The following is an 18,406-nucleotide window of genomic DNA, read 5'->3' on the forward strand; positions in this document are numbered from 1 at the left end:
CACAGTGCGAAGCCGCCGAATACGAAGATCTGTCCGGGGAGAAAGATCTCATCCCGGACCGCGTTGTGATTGACGAGCGAAGAAGCCATCGGGCCTAAAGGCGACGACACAAAGGAACTCTCAATGAAAGCACCAATGTCGGTGTCAAAACCGGCGGATCTCAGGTAGGGGGTCCCGAACTGTGCGTCTAGGCGGATGGTAACAGGAGACATGGGACACGATGTTTTTACCCAGGTTCGGGCCCTCTCGATGGAGGTAAAACCCTACTCCTGCTTGATTAATATTGACGATATGGGTAGTACAAGAGTAGATCTACCACGAGATCGGAGTGGCTAAACCTTAGAATCTAGCCTATGGTATGATTGTTGTTCGTCCTACAGACTAAAACTCTCCGGTTTATATAGACACCGGAGAGGGCTAGGGTTACACAGAGTCGGTTACAATGGGAGGAGATCTTCGTGTCGTATCGCCAAGCTTGCCTTCCACGCCAAGGAAAGTCCCATCCGGACATGGGACGGAGTCTTCAATCTTGTATCTTCATAGTCTGGGTGTCCGGCCAAAGGTCTTAGTCCGGCCATCCGGACACCCCCTAATCCAGGACTCCCTCAGTCTTGCTGATAAATGGTCAACCGAATCAAGGCCATCTCTCTTTCCTCTTCCAAGAGATCAACTGCATCTTGCCGAGCCTGTTCCGCTTCTTCTTCTGAGAAAAGTTCGACTTGGGGTGCATTGTGAAGCAAATCACTCGGGAGTACAGCTTCAGCTCCATAGACCAAGAAGAATGGAGTTCGTCCAGTCGACCGATTGGGATTTGTCCTTAATCCCCAAAGTACTGACAGAAGTTCATCAACCCAGGCACCTACTGCATGCTTGAGGCCATGCATCAATCGGGATTTCAGTCCTTTGAGAATCAATCCATTTGCTCTTTCAGCCTGCCCATTCGACCGAGGATGGGCGACTGAAGCGTAGTCAACTCTCGTGCCTTGAGAAGCACAAAAGGCTCTAAACTCGTCAGAATCAAAGTTTGACCCATTATCAGTGATGATGTTGTGCGGAACTCCATATCTGAATGTCAATTCTCTGATGAAACTTACGGCTGTACTTGCTTCAAGGTTTTTAATGGGCTTGGCTTCAATCCATTTGGTAAACTTGTCGACTGCTACCAGCACATGGGTAAATCCACTCCTGCCAATCCTCAGAGGTCCAACCATATCCAATCCCCAGACAGCGAAAGGCCTGATGAGTGGAATAGTCTTCAGAGCTGACACAGGTTTATGGGACATGTTGGAGTAAAACTGAGAGCCTTCACATTTTTCTACTATTTCTTTTGCCATCTCGTTGGCATGTGACCAGTAAAATCCGGCTCGGTATGCTTTGGCCACGATGGTCCGAGAGGACGCATGGTGACCACAGGTCCCCGAGTGAATATCATTGAGGATCATTCGGCCTTCTTCTGGCGTGATGCATTTCTGGCAGACTCCTGTTAGGCTTTCTCTGAACAACTGACCTTTTATCACAGTAAAGGCTTTAGATTGTCGGACAATCTGTCGAGCCTCTTCTTCATCCTCTGGAAGTTCTTTCCTAAGAATGTATGCAATGTATGGCACTGTCCAGTCAGGAGTGACGACCAAAACCTCCATGACTAAGTCGACACGGCTGGGACTTCGACTTCAGTCGGATCTGTGGCACTCTTAGGCTGTGGGGGCTCTTCAGTGAAAGGATCTTCCTGAACTGAAGGTGAGTGAATATGCTCTAAAAACACATTGCTGGGAATGGTCTCTCTCTTGGACCCTATCTTTGCCAATTCATCTGCAGCTTGATTTTTCAGTCGGGGTATATGGTGAAGCTCAACCCTTCAAACTTCTTTTCCAACTTTCTTACTGCGTTGCAATAACCAGTCATAGTCGGGCTCCTGACATCCCACTCTTTCATCACTTGATTAACCACCAAATCTGAGTCACCGTAGACCATAAGGCGATGGACGCCGAGTGAAATGGCCATACGCAACCCATATAAAAGTGCTTCATATTCAGCTTCATTGTTGGAGGAATCAAAATGAATCTGGAGAACGTAACTAAGCTTGTCTCCATGGGGGGATACTAATACTACCCTAGCACCAGAACCATTCAGCATCTTGGAGCCATCAAAGAACATGGTCCAATGCTCCGAGTGAACTTGAGTCGGCAGTTGCTGCTCAATCCACTCGGCAAGGAAATCTGCAATTGCTTGGGATTTGATAGCTTTCTTTGCCTCAAACTTGATATCCAATGGAAGGAGTTCAATCACCCACTTTTCCACTCGACCAATTGCATCTCTGTTGTTTAGAATCTCAGATAATGGTGCATCACTGATGACTGGAATGGAGTGATCAGAAAAATAGTGTGCAACCTTCTTCATGGTCATGTAAATTCCATAAATAAGCTTCTGATAATCTGGATATCTCTGCTTGCATGAAGTCAAAACTTCAGAGAGATAATACACTGGGCGCTGAACTTTAGAAGCTTTTCCTTCTTCTCCCCGCTCAATCGTGAGTACTGTGCTGACAACTTGTCCAGTGGCTGCGATGTAAAGCAGTAAAGGCTCTTTACTGATTGGCGCAGCAAGCACCGGCTGGGTGGAAAGCAGGGTTTTGAGATCTGCAAACGCTATGTCAGCTTCATTAGTCCACTCGAACTTATCAGATTTCTTCATCAATCGGTAAAGAGGCAAAGCCTTTTCACCGAGACGAGAAATGAATCGACTCAAGGTGGCCAAACAACCAGTAAGCTTCTGAACATCATGCACACGCACACGGTGTTTCATTCGGAGGATGGCACCAACTTTTTCTGGGTTCGCGTCGATCCCTCGTTCGGAAACGAGGAAACCGAGTAACTTTCCACCTGGGACTCGAATGTGCACTTCAACGGATTAAGCTTGATATCATACCTTGTTAGGTTGGCAAAGGTTTCTGTGAGGTCGGTCATCAGGTCGGAACCTTTACGCGACTTGACCACAATGTCATCCATATATGCTTCCACATTTCGACTGATTTGAGTGAGCATGCACTTCTGAATCATCCTCATGAATGTGGCGCCGGCATTTTTGCGACCAAATGGCATGGTGACATAGCAAAAGCACCCGAATGGGGTGATGAAAGTTGTTTTTATTTCATCGGGACCATACAGTCGGATCTGATGATACCCGGAATATGCATCTAGAAAATACAAGTGCTCACACCCCGCAGTCGAGTCAACAATCTGATCATTGCGGGGGACAGGGAAATGATCTTTTGGGCAAGCCCGATTGATATGCTTGAAATCAATGCACATATGACGTGAATCATCCTTCTTAGGGACCATGACCACATTGACAAGCCACTCGGAGTGGTAGATCTCTCGGATGAACTTTGCTGCTAGGAGCTGAGCCACTTCCTCGCCAATTGCTTTTCTCTTCTGCACGGCGGTCCGTCGAAGATGCTCTTTGACGGGTTTTGCCTTCGGATCGACACGTAAACGGTGCTCAGCCAGTCCCCTGGGTACACCTGGCATGTTAGAAGGTTTCCATGCAAAGATGTCCCAGTTCTCACGGAGGAACTGGATGAGCGCTTCTTCCTATTTACCGTCGAGTCGGTGCAGCATTGGGATCGGTCGGGTGAATATGAATCGGCTTCATTTCTCCAGACGACTGAAATGCAGAGTGTGTGGCAGGCTTCTTGACCCGTAACAAATCACTCGGATCCGCATTTTTCTGATACACCTGCAATTCAACTTCTGCCATTTGTGCATCGGCAATTTCGGAACCCTTCTGGAAGCATTCCTCTGCTTTCTACCGATTGCCAGTGACTGTGATCACACCTCTGGGGCCAGGCATCTTTAGCTTGAGGTACACGTAACATGGTCGAGCCATAAAATGCGCATAGGCAGGCCTACCCAGAATAACATGATAAGCACTTTGGAAATCCACAACTTCAAATGTCAACTTTTCCTTACGGTAATTCTTGGAATCACCGAAAACCACGTCAAGGGAGATCTGGCCGAGTGATTCGGCTTTATTTCCAGGGATAATGCCATGAAAACTCATATTTCTCTCGCTAAGTTTGGACATCAGAATGCCCATCCCTTTCAAGGTTTCAGCATAAAGGATATTCAGTCCGCTACCATCATCCATTAGCACTTTGGTCAGTCGAGTGCCTTCGACCACTGGGTCGACCACCAACGCTTGCCTCCTGGGGGTGGCTATACGCGCCGGGTGATCAGACTGGTCAAATGTGATGGATGTTTGTGACCATTTCAGGTATGTGGTAGGTGTCACCGGAGCAACCATATTTACTTCTTTGTTGATAACTTTCAATCGACTTTTGCTCTCAACATCAGCAAAAATCACGAGGGTTGAATTGACTTTAGGATATCCATTGTCTTCCTCTTCGTCCTCATCCTTGTCCGACTCTTTCTCCTTCTCATTGGGTTGTTTCTCTCGGAACTACTGGATCAGGAGTCGGCATTGTCGAGTGATGTGCTTAGGATAAATCATATTACCCTCTTCATCCTTCTTCGTATGAATGTGACATGGTAAATCCAACACATCATTTCCCGCTTGATCTTTTACCTTTTTAGGGGTCCAAGGCCCCTTAGGTTTTCCTTTAAACTTTCCTTGAACCATTGCCCCAATTTCACTGGGTGTCGCAGGCTCAGCCTTACGCTTATGTTTCCAATTGGAATTACCTCCGCCGGCGTCTTGGCCGACTGGTTTACCCTTTACACTGCGGAGTTGATCCTCTTGTTCTCCGTTAGTGTACCGGGTGTCTATTCCCATCATCCGAGTCAGAGTCATATCTCCAGTCTGACCGAACTTCAGGACCAACTCTCGATATTTGACGCCTTCCTTGAAGGCACACAGTGCTTGATGCTCAGATATATTTTCCACTGTGTGATGCAAAGTGGTCCATCTCTGAATGAAATCCCTTAGAGTATCACTCGGTTTCTGCACAGAATGCTGCAATTCTGTCAACCCTATTGGCCGTTTGCAAGTACCTTCAAAAGTTCTGACAAATACTCGGGCAAGTTCTTCCCAACTGAATATACTGCTTAGGGCTAACTGAGTCAACCACGCTCTGGCTGACCCTTCCAACATCAGAGGGAGGTGTGCTACGTTTTGAGCTTGCGTTGGTTTTCCTTGAAGAGGAAAGGGTGATGCAGCAATAGTAGCGTAAGTATTTCCCTCAGTTTTTGAGAACCAAGGTATTAATCCAGTAGGAGGCTCCTCAAAAGTCCCACGCACCTACACAAACAAACAAAGAACTCGCAACCAACGCAATAAAGGGGTTGTCAATCCCTTCAGGGCCACTTGCGAAAGTGAGATCTGATAGAGATAGTATGATAAGATAAATATATTTTTGGTATTTTATGATATAGATTGGAAAAGTAAAGATGCAAATAAAAGTAGACTGAAAGCTTATATGATAAAAGATAGACCCGGGGTCCATAGGTTTCACTAGTGGCTTCTCTCAATATAGCATAAGTATTACGGTGGGTGAACAAATTACTGTCGAGCAATTGATAGAAAAGTGAATAATTATGAGATTATCTAGGCATGATCATGTATATAGGCATCACATCCGCGACAAGTAGACCGACTCCCGCCTGCATCTACTACTATTACTCCACACATCGACCGCTATCCAGCATGCATCTAGAGTATTAAGTTCATAAAGAACAGAGTAACGCATTAAGAAAGATGACATGATGTAGAGGGATAAACTCATGCAATATGATATAAACCCCATCTTTTTATCCTCGATGGCAACAATACAATACGTGCCTTGCTGCCCCTGCTGTCACTGGGAAAGGACACCGCAAGATTGAACCCAAAGCTAAGCACTTCTCCCATTGCAAGAAAGATCAATCTTGTAGGCCAAACCAAACTAATAATTCGAAGAGACTTGCAAAGATAACTCAATCATACATAAAAGAACTCAGAGGAGATTCAAATATTTCTCATAGATAAACTTGATCATAAACCCACAATTCATTGGATCTCAACAAACACACCGCAAAAAGAGTTACATCGAATAGATCTCCTAGAAGATCGAGGAGAACATGGTATTGAGATCCAAAAAGAGAGAAGAAGCCATCTAGCTAATAACTATGGACCCGAAGGTCTGTGGTAAACTACTCACAACTCATCGGAGGGGCTATGGTGTTGATGTAGAAGCCCTCTGTTCTCGATTCCAACCTCCGGTGGAGCACCGACGAAGGCTCGAAGATGGGATCTCGCGGATACAGAAGGTTGCGGTGGTGGAATTAGGTTTTTGTTGGCTCCCCTAATGTTTTCGGGGTACGTAGGTATATATAGGAGGAAGAAGTATGTCGGTGGCTGTCGGTGTCAAAACCGGCTGATCTCGTGTAGGGGGTCCCGATCTGTGCGTCTAAGGCTAATGGTAACATGAGGTAAGGGATGCAATGTTTACCCAGGTTCGGGCCCTCTCGATGGAGGTAAAACCCTACTTCCTGCTTGATTGATATTGATGATATGAGTGTTACAAGAGTTGATCTACCACGAGATCATAGAGGCTAAACCCAGAAGCTAGCCTATGATGATTATGAATGTTGTGATCGTCCTCATACAGACTAAACTCTTCGGTTTATATAGACACCGGAGAGGGCTAGGGTTTACATGGAGTCAGTTATAAGGAAGGAAATATAATATCCGAATCGCCAAGCTTGTCTTCCACGCAAAGGAGAGTCCCATCCGGACACGGGATGAAGTCTTGAGTCTTGTATCTTCATAGTCCAACAGTCCGGCCAAAGTATATATTCCGGCTGTCCAGATACCCCCTAATCCAGGACTCCCTCAGTAGCTCCTGAACCAGGCTTCAATGACGACGAGTCCGGCATGCAGTTTGTCTTCGGCATTGCAAGGCGGGTTCCATCTCCAAATACTCCAAAGTAATTATCGAACACTTGAATCGTGTCCGGATCTGCAAGATGATCTTCACATACCACTGTAGAGAGAATAAAATTTCACAAATGTAATCTGCTGACAACTTCTGTACGGTGACATGACACCAGGGTCAAGTCATTATTCAAAACGTTTTCTACAACTAGCCATAGCGCATATAGCGAGGCGGTTTCCTCTACACGTTTCGCCGAAGCAGAGATCGTGCCCCCTTATTACGAGATTTTCGTCAATAGGGTATGGGTAGTCCAACCGCACCGTCAATTGCGGCGAGTGGGGAATGAGTGGGTTCTACCAGGCAAGTGGGGAGGCACAAAAACTTTTACTGCATCTATAAAGAGACAAGATCTCTCCCTCTTCTGCCCACGCCTGTTCCTTTGGCTAGTCCACCCCCTTTTGCTTGAACCCTTCGTGCCCAAGCACTCTTCTCCTCCACCAAAGAGAGATTCCAAATATGTCTAGATTTGGAGCAGGAGGCAAATGGATGGCCTCTATCGTCCGGGAGAGGGATATCAAAAAGCTTCGAGAGGCCGGGTACTTGGCCAAGAAAATCGGCTATCATCTTCCGCTGGCGGGACAGATTGTCCCCACTCCGGAGCCCCACGAGAAGGTCGTGTTCCTTCCGCATTTTGTCCGTGGGCTTGGGTTTCCCCTCCACCCATTTGTTCGTGGCATCATGTATTATTACGGGATAGATTTCCATGACCTTTCCCCCAATTTTTTCCTTAACATCTCAACATTTGTCGTCGTGTGTGAGGCTTTTCTCTGTATTTCGCCTCACTTTGGCTTATAGATGAAGATCTTCAATGTCAAGCCCAAGGTGGTGAATGGCGAGCATGCCGAATGCGGCGGTGCCATGGTGAGCAAGATGCCCAAGGTCGTATGGCCGACCGGCGCCTTCAATGATTCCGTCAAGGAGTGGCAGCAGCAGTGGTTCTATATCACCGAACCACGCGGTAAAAAGTGGGGTGCTCCCCCCAAATTCAGATCCGGAGCCCCACTGCAGCTCACGTCCTGGCCCGAGAAGGGCCTGAACTGGTCCTCATCCGATGAGCTGTCGATGCTCCAAATGCGCGTCCAGAGCGTGGTCGACAAGGATGTCAAACTCGTCAACATAGTCCAGTTGATGTTAGTTCGCCTGATTCTCCCCTGCCAGTGTCGAGCCTGCAGTTTGTGGGAGTATGACCCAGACGAACACCAGACGCTACGGGAGCTCTATGGCTCTTCCCACAAGGACATCTGGAAGGTGCTCTTCAAGTCCGGCAAATCGTGGCCAGGCTCCGCCGAGGACCGCGGGTATCAACTATCCCGCTCTGCGAGTCTGGTAAGTCATCGTTGTGCTATGTCCATCCATGTTTTAGCTGACATGTACTGAGAGAGACTCCTTTATCCCGCTTTCTATAATAATCCCAGGAATGGACGAGAAAGGTGGAGGGGATACACTGTCTGGCCCCACTGCCGGAGGAACCGGCCGGATCTCGTCTGACAAAGATGCTGGTCCCTGGAAGAAAAGGACGGCTTCCTCGTCCCTGGAGGACGAATCGCCGAAAAGGGGGAAAGGTCCCCTCACCGAGGCGTCCACCATGGCTGTTGATAGCAGCCCGGAGTGGGATCCCAGGGCCCAGCCCCTGGTAAAGTCGTAAGTAAATGAGACCCGCCCACACCTACGTGCCCGAGGTCGTTATGATGTAGTAGTTTTAACTGTCGCCACGTTTTGTACAGCCCGGCGAGGTCCCATGCCGGACAGCCCTCATTGGAGGATTCGCTAAGTTCCGATGCCCTGGCGTGCGAGACGCCACCAGAGGGCCCTTCCTAGGAACTTAGGTGCGACACTGAGGTGTCGTCTCAGCGGGGCCCGGACCAGGGGGCACATATCCCTGGGGCCGGACACACGGGAGCAGCAGCTCCCATGTTTGTCAACAGCGGGGGTGATGTTGGATTCGGCCCACGGCCGGAGCCGGTCCTGGAGACTTTTGGGGCTCCGGAATCGGGCGAGCAGCTACCCTTGACGAGGGGAGGCCCGCCCGCTCCACCAAAAACCTCTGTCCAAGCAGAGCTGCAGGCGGCCTATCGATGGCGCTAAAGAATGTGTCCTTCGTCGATGAGCATCGCACTATCATGGATGCGGTGATTGAAAAGATTCAGTCCGCCGAAAGCGGACTGAATGAGTCCTGCCTTAGCCTTATAAAGGGCTTTGAGTTATGTTTTTTAGAAACCATTTGGAGATTGTCACAGTATGAGTAGTAGCCCCTGATGCACTGTCCGGCGAAAGGGAGAGAAAGCCGGAAGGGGATCAAATCATCCGCTTTGTAGGAGACTTTGTTAATGACGTGTATCCCTTTGTTTGAAAACAGGCGTCCGCAGAGACGACCGCCGCTCATAGTGCGGAGGTGTCCGAACTAAAGCAGCGTCTGGAACGGGCCAAAGAGGAACTTGGCCTTGTGAAGAAGCAGTTGGAGGACAAGCAAGGTATGTCGAAACCTTGTGCTAAGTTGAGCACAAATTAGAAGTTGTGCCTAAAGAAAATATTTCTGTTGTATGCTCTTGGAGCGAGTGCCGAAATTGAGGCATTGAGGAAGGCTGTGGACGAAGCCGACAATAAGGCCGCGGCCGAACAGGCTCTTCGTGAGAAGCACGAGGCCAGGGTCATTGAAGCTGAGCGAGAGCTCCAGGAGGCCGTGAATAAAAGCGAGGCCTTAGAGTAGAGCCTGGTAGGGGAAGAATCCTAACTCTCCCTTGCTCTCCAAGCCGTAGAGCATGCTCGCGAAGGAGCCCGAGGTGCTCTGAAGGACATTCAAGAGGCCCAGAAGGTTGCGACTGGTAAGGCCTTCTGTACTCAAGGGCATTTTTGCATAGTAATGGGAGGAACTCTAAGCGACAAGCTGAATTCTTGTTTCTCCAGGGGTGTTTGCAGATCTGTCACGCAGCATATCAGATGCTGCCCAATTCTACCGGATTGAGGAGAAGATGTCTGCGGAGAGGCATTTCTGGTCATAGTATTTGGCGCCGAATTATCCCGTACCCTTTATCGATCAGCTGAAACAGCTGGTCGAACGGCACCAGGCGGCCGAACTGGCCATGAAGGACTTGGTTGTCCGGCTGTGGCCCGCAGAGCCAATTCCAAGCAGTTACTTCGGACTCGTGAAGCAGATTGTTGTAGCTTGCCCTCGGCTTGATGTCATTAAGAGATCGGTCTGTATAGAGGGTGCACGTATGGCGTTTGCCCGTGCGAAGGTGCACTGGGGGAAGCTTGATGCTGAGAAGCTGATGACTGAGGGGCCACCGAAGGGTAAGGAGCATTGCAAGCCCGAGTTGTACTATGAGGGTGTCCTGAAAGGAGCCCACCTTGTGGCGGATCAGTGAACCAAAGACACTATATTTCCCTGAAGGCGGTAGTGCCATTCTTTGTAATGCGTGATAATGGCATTTTTATTATATATTGCCTGTTTGTGTGAACTTTTTGTTCTTTCTGTGCGGCTGTTTAGTGTATATAAATCCTGAGAGTTGGCCAGTCGTCGGCTTCTGCCCCCTCGTAAAAAGTACGGGGGTGTTCGGGAGATACTTGAACACTCTTTCTCCCATTGTTGGGTCATGTTTAAGGAGGTGTTACTCACCACGAACCAGGCAATCAGACTATAGGGCTTTATCACTCTCACCTAGCCATAGGAATCTGAGTATGGTCGGCGCAGCCCCTGGTGCTCGGAAGACCGTACTAGGGGCTCTATCGGCGCCTGATCGGAAGGTCGATCCATCGCACTTTGCATTTATAATGGCATTATGCAGAATAAATCTTTAAAGATTTTACAACCTCTTGAACAGCGACCAGCTCTCGCCGTATCATGACAGTCAGTTTTCGGCTTTCTCTACTGATGTGCTCGTCCGGAAGAACCGGGACACAATCGTAGTAGTTCTCCCAGCGCTACCATAGCCGATAGAGCGGAACGTAAGGTACCAAAACATGGGAGCCGGGCAAACCCAACTAATGACCCAAGACATGATTTGGAGCTGATGCATATAGTGCTATAAGTTCGGGGTGCCGAGCAACCGAAAAGGTGGTCGGACTTTGTTGCCATATCATAAATATTATGAAGCCCCTAGCATATTGGTATTGGGGAATGTAGTAATTTCTTTGGTACCTCCCTGCCAAACTTATTGCTAAGCATACATCAGGTATGGTACACAACATTGCATACATGATAGAGCCTATGGCTGAAGCATAGGGAACATCTTTCATTTTCTCTCTATCTTTTGCTGTGGTCGGGCATTGAGTCTGACTCAACTTCACACCTTGTAATACAGGAAAGAATCCTTTCTTTGCCTGATCCATTTTGAACTTTTTAAAACTTTATCAAGGTATGTGCTTTGTGAAAGTCCAATCAAGCGTCTTGATCTATCTCTATAGATCTTGATGCCCAATATGTAAGCAGCTTCACCGAGGTCTTTCATCAAAAAAAAAATTATTCAAGTATCCCTTTATGCTATCCAGAAATTATATATCATTTCCAATTAATAATATGTCATCTACATATAATATCAGAAATGCTACAGACCTCCCACTCACTTTCTTGTAAATGCAGGCTTCTCCAAAAGTCTGCATAAAACCATATGCTTTGATCACACTATCAAAGCGTTTATTCCAACTCTGAGATGCTTGCACTTGTCCATAAATGGATCGCTAGAGCTTGCACACTTTGTTAGCATCTATTGGATTGAAAAAACCTTTCGGCTGCATCATATACAACTCTTCTTCCAGAAATCCATTTAGGAATGCAGTTTTGACATCCATTTGCCAAATTTCATAATCATAAAATGCGGCAATTGCTAACATGATTCGGACAGACTTAAGCATCGCTACGGGTGAGAAAGTCTCACCGTAGTTAACCCCTTGAACTTGTCGAAAACCTTTTGCAACAAATCGAGCTTTGTAGACAGTTACATTACCATCAGCGTCGGTCTTCTTCTTGAAAATCCATTTATTCTTGATGGTTGCCGATCAGCAGGCAAGTCAACCAAAGTCCATACTTTGTTCTCATAAATGGATCCCATCTCAGATTTCATGGCCTCAAGACATTTTGCGGAATCTGGGCTCATCATCGCTTCCTTATAGTTCGTAGGTTTGTCATGGTCAAGTAACATGACTTCTAGAATAGGATCACCGTACCACTCTGGTGTGGATCTTATTCTGGTAGACCTACGAGGTTCAGTAGTAACTTGATCTGAAGTTTCATGATCAATATCATTAGCTTCCTCACTGATTGGTGTAGTTTTCACAGGAACTGGTTCTTGTGATGAACTAGTTTCCAATAGGGGAGCGGGTACAGTTACCTCATCAAGTTCTACTTTCCTCCCACTCACTTCTTTCGAGAGAAACTCCTTCTCTAGAAAGGATCCGAATTTAGCAACAAAAGTCTTGCCTTCAGATCTATGATAGAAGGTCTACCCAATAGTCTCTTTTGGGTATCCTATGAAGACACATTTTTCCGATTTGGGTTTGAGCTTATCTGGTTGAAGTTTCTTCACATAAGCATCACAGCCCTAAACTTTAAGAAATGACAACTTTGGTTTCTTGCCAAACCACAGTTCATAAGGCGTCGTCTCAACGGATTTTGATGGTGCCCTATTTAACGTGAATGCGGCCTTCTCTAAATCATAACCCCAAAACGATCGCGGTAAATCGGTAAGAGACATCATAGATCACACCATATCTAGTAAAGTACGATTACAACATTCGGACACACCATTACGTTGTGGTGTTCCAGGTGGCGTGAGTTGCGAAACTATTCAGCATTGTTTCAAATGTAAACCAAACTCGTAACTCAAATATTCTCCTCCACAATTAGATCGTAGAAACTTTATTTTCTTATTATGATGATTTTCCACTTCACTCTGAAATTCTTTGAACTTTTCAAATGTTTCAGACTTGTGTTTCATTAAGTAGATATACCCATATCTGCTCAAATCATCTGTGGAAGTGAGAAAATAACGATACCCGCCGCGAGCCTCAATATTCATTGGACCACACACATCAGTATGTATGATTTCCAACAAATCAATTGCTCGCTCCATAGTTCCGGAGAACGGCGTTTTAGTCATCTTGCCCATGAGGCACAGTTCGCAAGTACCAAGTGATTCATAATCAAGTGATTCCAGAAGTCCATCAGTATGGAGTTTCTTCATGCGCTTTACACCAATATGACCTAAACGATAGTGCCACAAATAAGTTGCACTATGATTATCAACTCTGCATCTTTTGGCTTCAACATTATGAATATGTGTATCACTACTATCGAGATTTAATAAAAATAGACCACTCTTAAAGGGTGCATGACCATAAAAGATATTACTCATATAATAGAACAACCATTATTCTCCGATTTAAATGAATAACTATCTCGCATCAAACAAGATCTAGATATAATGTTCATGCTCAACGCTGGCACCAAATAACAATTATTCAGGTCTAAAACTAATCCCGAAGGTAGATGTAGAGGTAGCTGCCGACCGCGATCACATCGACTTTGGAACCATTTCCCACACGCATCGTCACCTCGTCCTTAGCCAATCTTCGCTTAATCCGTAGTCCCTATTTCGAGTTGCAAATATTAGCAACAGAACCAGTATCAAATACCCAGGTGTTACTGCGAGCATTAGTAAGGTACACATCAATAACATGTATATCACATATAGCTTTGTTCACCTTGCCATCCTTCTTATCCGCCAAATACTTGGGGCAGTTCCGCTTCCAGTGACCAGTCTGCTTGCAGTAGAAGCACTCAGTCTCAGGCTTAGTTCCAGATTTGGATTTCTTCTCTTGAGCAGCAACTTGTTTGCTGTTCTTCTTGAAGTTCCCCTTCTTCTTCCCTTTGCTCTTTTTCTTGAAACTGGTGGTCTTATTGACCATAAACACTTGATGCTCCTTATTGATTTCTACCTCCACAGCTTTCAGCATTGCTAAGAGTTCGGGAATAGTCTTGTCCATCCCTTGCATATTATAGTTCATCACGAAGCTCTTGTAGCTTGGTGGCAGTGATTGAAGAATTCTGTCAATGACACTATCATCAGGAAGATTAACTCCCAGTTGAATCAAGTGATTATTATACCCAGACATTTTTAGTATATGTTCACTGATAGAACTATTCTCCTCCATCTTATAGCTATAGAACTTATTGGAGACTTCATATCTCTCAATCCGGGCATTTGCTTGAAATATTAACTTCAACTCCTGGAACATCTCATATGCTCCATGACGTTCAAAACGTCGTTGAAGACCCGGTTCCAAGCCGTAAAGCATGGCACACTGAACTATCAAGTAGTCATCAGCTTTGCTCTGCTAGACGTTCTTAACATCGTCAGTTGCATATGCAACAGGCCTGGCACCCAGCAGTGCTTCCAGGAACGAGGATAATCCTCAAGTTACGGACCCAGTCCGTGTAATTGCTACCATCATCTTTCAACTTAGCTTTCTCAAGGAACGCATTAAAATTCAACGGAACAACAACACGAGCCATCTATCTACAACAAACATAGACAAGCAAAATACTATCAGGTACTAAGTTCATGATAAATTTAAGTTCAATTAATCATATTAATTAAGAACTCCCACTTAGACAGACATCTCTCTAGTCATCTAAGTGATCACATGATCCAAATCAACTAAACCATGTCCGATCATCACGTGAGATGGAGTAGTTTCAATGGTGAACATCACTATATTGATCATATCTACTATATGATTCACGTTCGACCTTTCGGTCTCCGTGTTCCGAGGCCATATTTGTATATGCTAGGCTTGCCAAGTTTAACCTAAGTATTCCCTGTGTGCAACTGTTTTTCACCCGTTGTATTTGAACGTAGAGCCTATCACACCCGATCATCACATGGTGTCTCAGCATGAAGAACTTTCGCAATGGTGCATACTCAGGGAGAACACCTCTTGATAATTTACAGAGAGATCATCTTAAAATGCTACCGTCAATCAAAGCAAGATAAGATGCATAAAGGATAAACATCACATGCAATCAATATAAGTGATATGATATGGCCATCATCGTCTTGTGCTTGTGATCTCCATCTCCGAAGCACCATTGTGATCACCATCGTCATCGGCGTGACACCTTGATCTCCATCATAGCATCGTTGTCGTTACGCCATCTATTTCTTCTACGACTATCGCTACCACTTAGTGATAAAGTAAAGCAATTACAGGGCGTTTGCATTTCATACAATAAAGCGACAACCATATGGCTCCTACCAGTTGCCGATAACTTCAGTTACAAAACATGATCATCTCATACAATAAAATATAGCATCACGTCTTGACCATATCACATCACAACATGCCCTGCAAAAACAAGTTAGACGTCCTCTACTTTGTTGTTGCGAATTTTACGTGGCTGCTATGGGCTGAGAAAGAACCGTTCTTACCTACGCATTAAAACCACAACGATAGTTTGTCAAGTTAGTGCTGTTTTAACCTTCGCAAGGACCGGGCGTAGCCACACTCGGTTCAGCTAAAGTTGGAGAAACTGACACTCGCTAGTCACCTGTGTGCAAAGAACGGCGGTAAAACCAGTCTCGCGTAAGCGTACACGTAATGTCGGTCCGGGCCGCTTCATCTAACAATACTGCCGAACCAGAGTATGACATGCTGGTAAGCAGTATGACTTGTATCGCCCATAACTCACTTGTGTTCTACTCGTACATATAACATCAACGCATAAAACCTGGCTCGGATGCCACTGTTGGGGAACGTAGTAATTTCAAAAAAATTCCTACGCACACACAAGATCATGGTGATGCATAGCAACGAGAGGGGAGAGTGTTGTCCACGTACCCTCGTAGACCGAAAGCGGAAGCGTTAGAACAACGCGGTTGATGTAGTCGTACGTCTTCATGGCCCGACCGATCAAGCACCGAAACTACGGCACCTCCGAGTTCTAGCACATGTTCAGCTCGATGACGATCCCCAGACTCCGACAGCACGACGGCGTGTTGACGATCTTGATGTTCTACTGTCGCAGGGCTTCGCCTAAGCACCGCTACAATATTATCGAGGACTTTGGTGGAGGGGGGCACCGCACACGGCTAAGAGATCAAGAGATCAGTTGTTGTGTCTATGGGGTGCCCCCTCCCCCGTATATAAAGGAGTGGAGGAGACGGGGCCGGCCAAGGGGGTGGCGCGCCCTAGGGGGGGGGGTCCAACCCCAACCGAGAGTAGGACTCCCCCCTTTCCTATTAGGAGTAGGAGAGGGAAGGAAGAGGGGGGAGGGAAGAAGGAAAGGGGGGGCGCCCCCCCTCCCAATTCGGATAGGGCTTGGGGGGTGTGCCCCTCCTTTGCTCCTTCTCCCTCCTTTCCACTAAGGCCCAATAAGGCCCATATACCTACCGGGGGGTTCCGATAACCTCCCGGAGCTCCGGTATAGTCCCAATCTCACACGAAACCTTTCCGTTGTCCAAATATAGTCGTCCAATATATTGATCTTTATGTCTCGGCCATTTCGAGATTCCTCGTCATGTCCGTGATCACATCCAGGACTCCGAACAACCTTCGGTACATCAAAACTCATAAACTCATAATAAAACTGTCAACGAAACCTTAAGCGTGCGGACCCTACGGGTTCGAGAACTATGTAGACATGACCTAGAACTGTTTCTGGTCAATAACCAATAGCGGAACCTGGATGTTCATATTGGTTCCTACATATTCTACGAAGTTCTTTATCGGTCAAACCGCATAACGGCATACGTTGTTCCCTTTGTCATCGGTATGTTATTTGCCCGAGATTCGATCGTCGGTATCCAATACCTAGTTCAATCTCGTTACCGGCAAGTCTCTTTACTCGTTACGTAATGCATCATTCCGTAACTAACTCATTAGCTACATTGCTTGCAAGGCTTATAGTGATGTGCATTACCGAGAGGGCCCAGAGATACCTCTCCGACTATCGGACTGACAAAACCTAATCTCGAAATATGCCAACTCAACATGTACCTTTGGAGACACCTGTAGAGCTCCTTTATAATCACCCAGTTACGTTGTGACGTTTGGTAGCACACAAAGTGTTCCTCCGATAAACGGGAATTGCATAATCTCATAGTTATAGGAACTTGTATAAGTCATGAAGAAAGCAATAGCAACATACTAAACGATCAAGTGCTAAGCTAATGGAAAGGGTCAAGTCAATCACATCATTATCCTAATGATGTGATCCCGTTAATCAAATGACAACACATGTATATGGTTAGGAAACATAACCATCTTTGATTAATGAGCTAGTCTAGTAGAGGCATACTAGTGACATTAAGTTTGTCTATGTATTCACACATGTATCATGTTTCCGGTTAATACAATTGTAGCGTGAATAGTAAACATTTACCATGATATGAGGAAATAAATAATAACTTTATTATTGCCTCTAGGGCATATTTCCTTCAATTGGGGCATAACATGAGGCATGGGTGCCGTTTATGACAGAAAGGTGTCAATGAGGAACGACGGCCGGTAAGTGTTATTTAAGTCTACGCATTGTAGTAGAGTGACATGTCTATGCATATGAGTATAGGTTATAATTATAAAAAGAGGTGTTTTTTTGGCAGAACCTTTCGTGGCCGAACTGGAGGAGGCTGCGTGTGGATCCGAACTGTATCCGGACTGCCACCGTTGGGGGGGGGGGGTTATTTGTGTGCTCCTGCCTTGTGCGTCTGAGCTGATTCCACGTCGCCAGTCCTCTTCTGCGCCGAGGTTAGTCTGTAAAGACAAATGCTTAAGGGCAGCTGCATGTCCTGTGGTTGAAGCGCGGGTGCCTGATCGAAGCTTGGGTGATGTCGGTGTCAAAACCGGCGGATCTCGGGTAGGGGGTCCCGATCTGTGCATCTTAGGCTGATGGTAACAGGAAGCAAGGGACACAATGTTTACCCAGGTTTGGGCCCTCTCGATGGTGGTAAAACCCTACTTCCTGCTTGATTAATATTGAAGATATGAGTAGTACAAGAGTAGATCTACCACGAGATCATAGAGGCTAAACCCTAGAAGCTAGCCTATGATGGTATGATTGTAATTGTGATCGGCCTTCTAAGGACCATCCTCTCCGGTTTATATAGACACCGGAGAGGGCTAGGGTTTATATGGAGTCGGTTACAAGGAAGGAAATATAATATCCGGATCGCCAAGCTTGTCTTCCACGCAAAGGAGAGTCCCATCCGGACATGGGTCGGAGTCTTGTATCTTCACGCTTTAATAGTTCGGACGATGTGTATAGTCCGGCTGTCCGGATACCCCCTAATCTAGGACTCCCTCAGTAGCCCATAAACCAGGCTTCAATGACGATGAGTCTAGCGCGCGGTCTTGTCTTCGGCATTGCAAGGCGGGTTCCTTCTCCGAATACTCCAAAGTAATTATCGAACACGTAGACCATGTCCGGTTCTGCGAAACGATCTCCACATGCCACCGTAGAGAGAATGATATTTCACAAAC

The sequence above is a fragment of the Triticum aestivum genome, chromosome 3B, assembly GCF_018294505.1.
Source record: "Triticum aestivum cultivar Chinese Spring chromosome 3B, IWGSC CS RefSeq v2.1, whole genome shotgun sequence".
Classification (NCBI taxonomy): Eukaryota; Viridiplantae; Streptophyta; class Magnoliopsida; order Poales; family Poaceae; genus Triticum; species Triticum aestivum.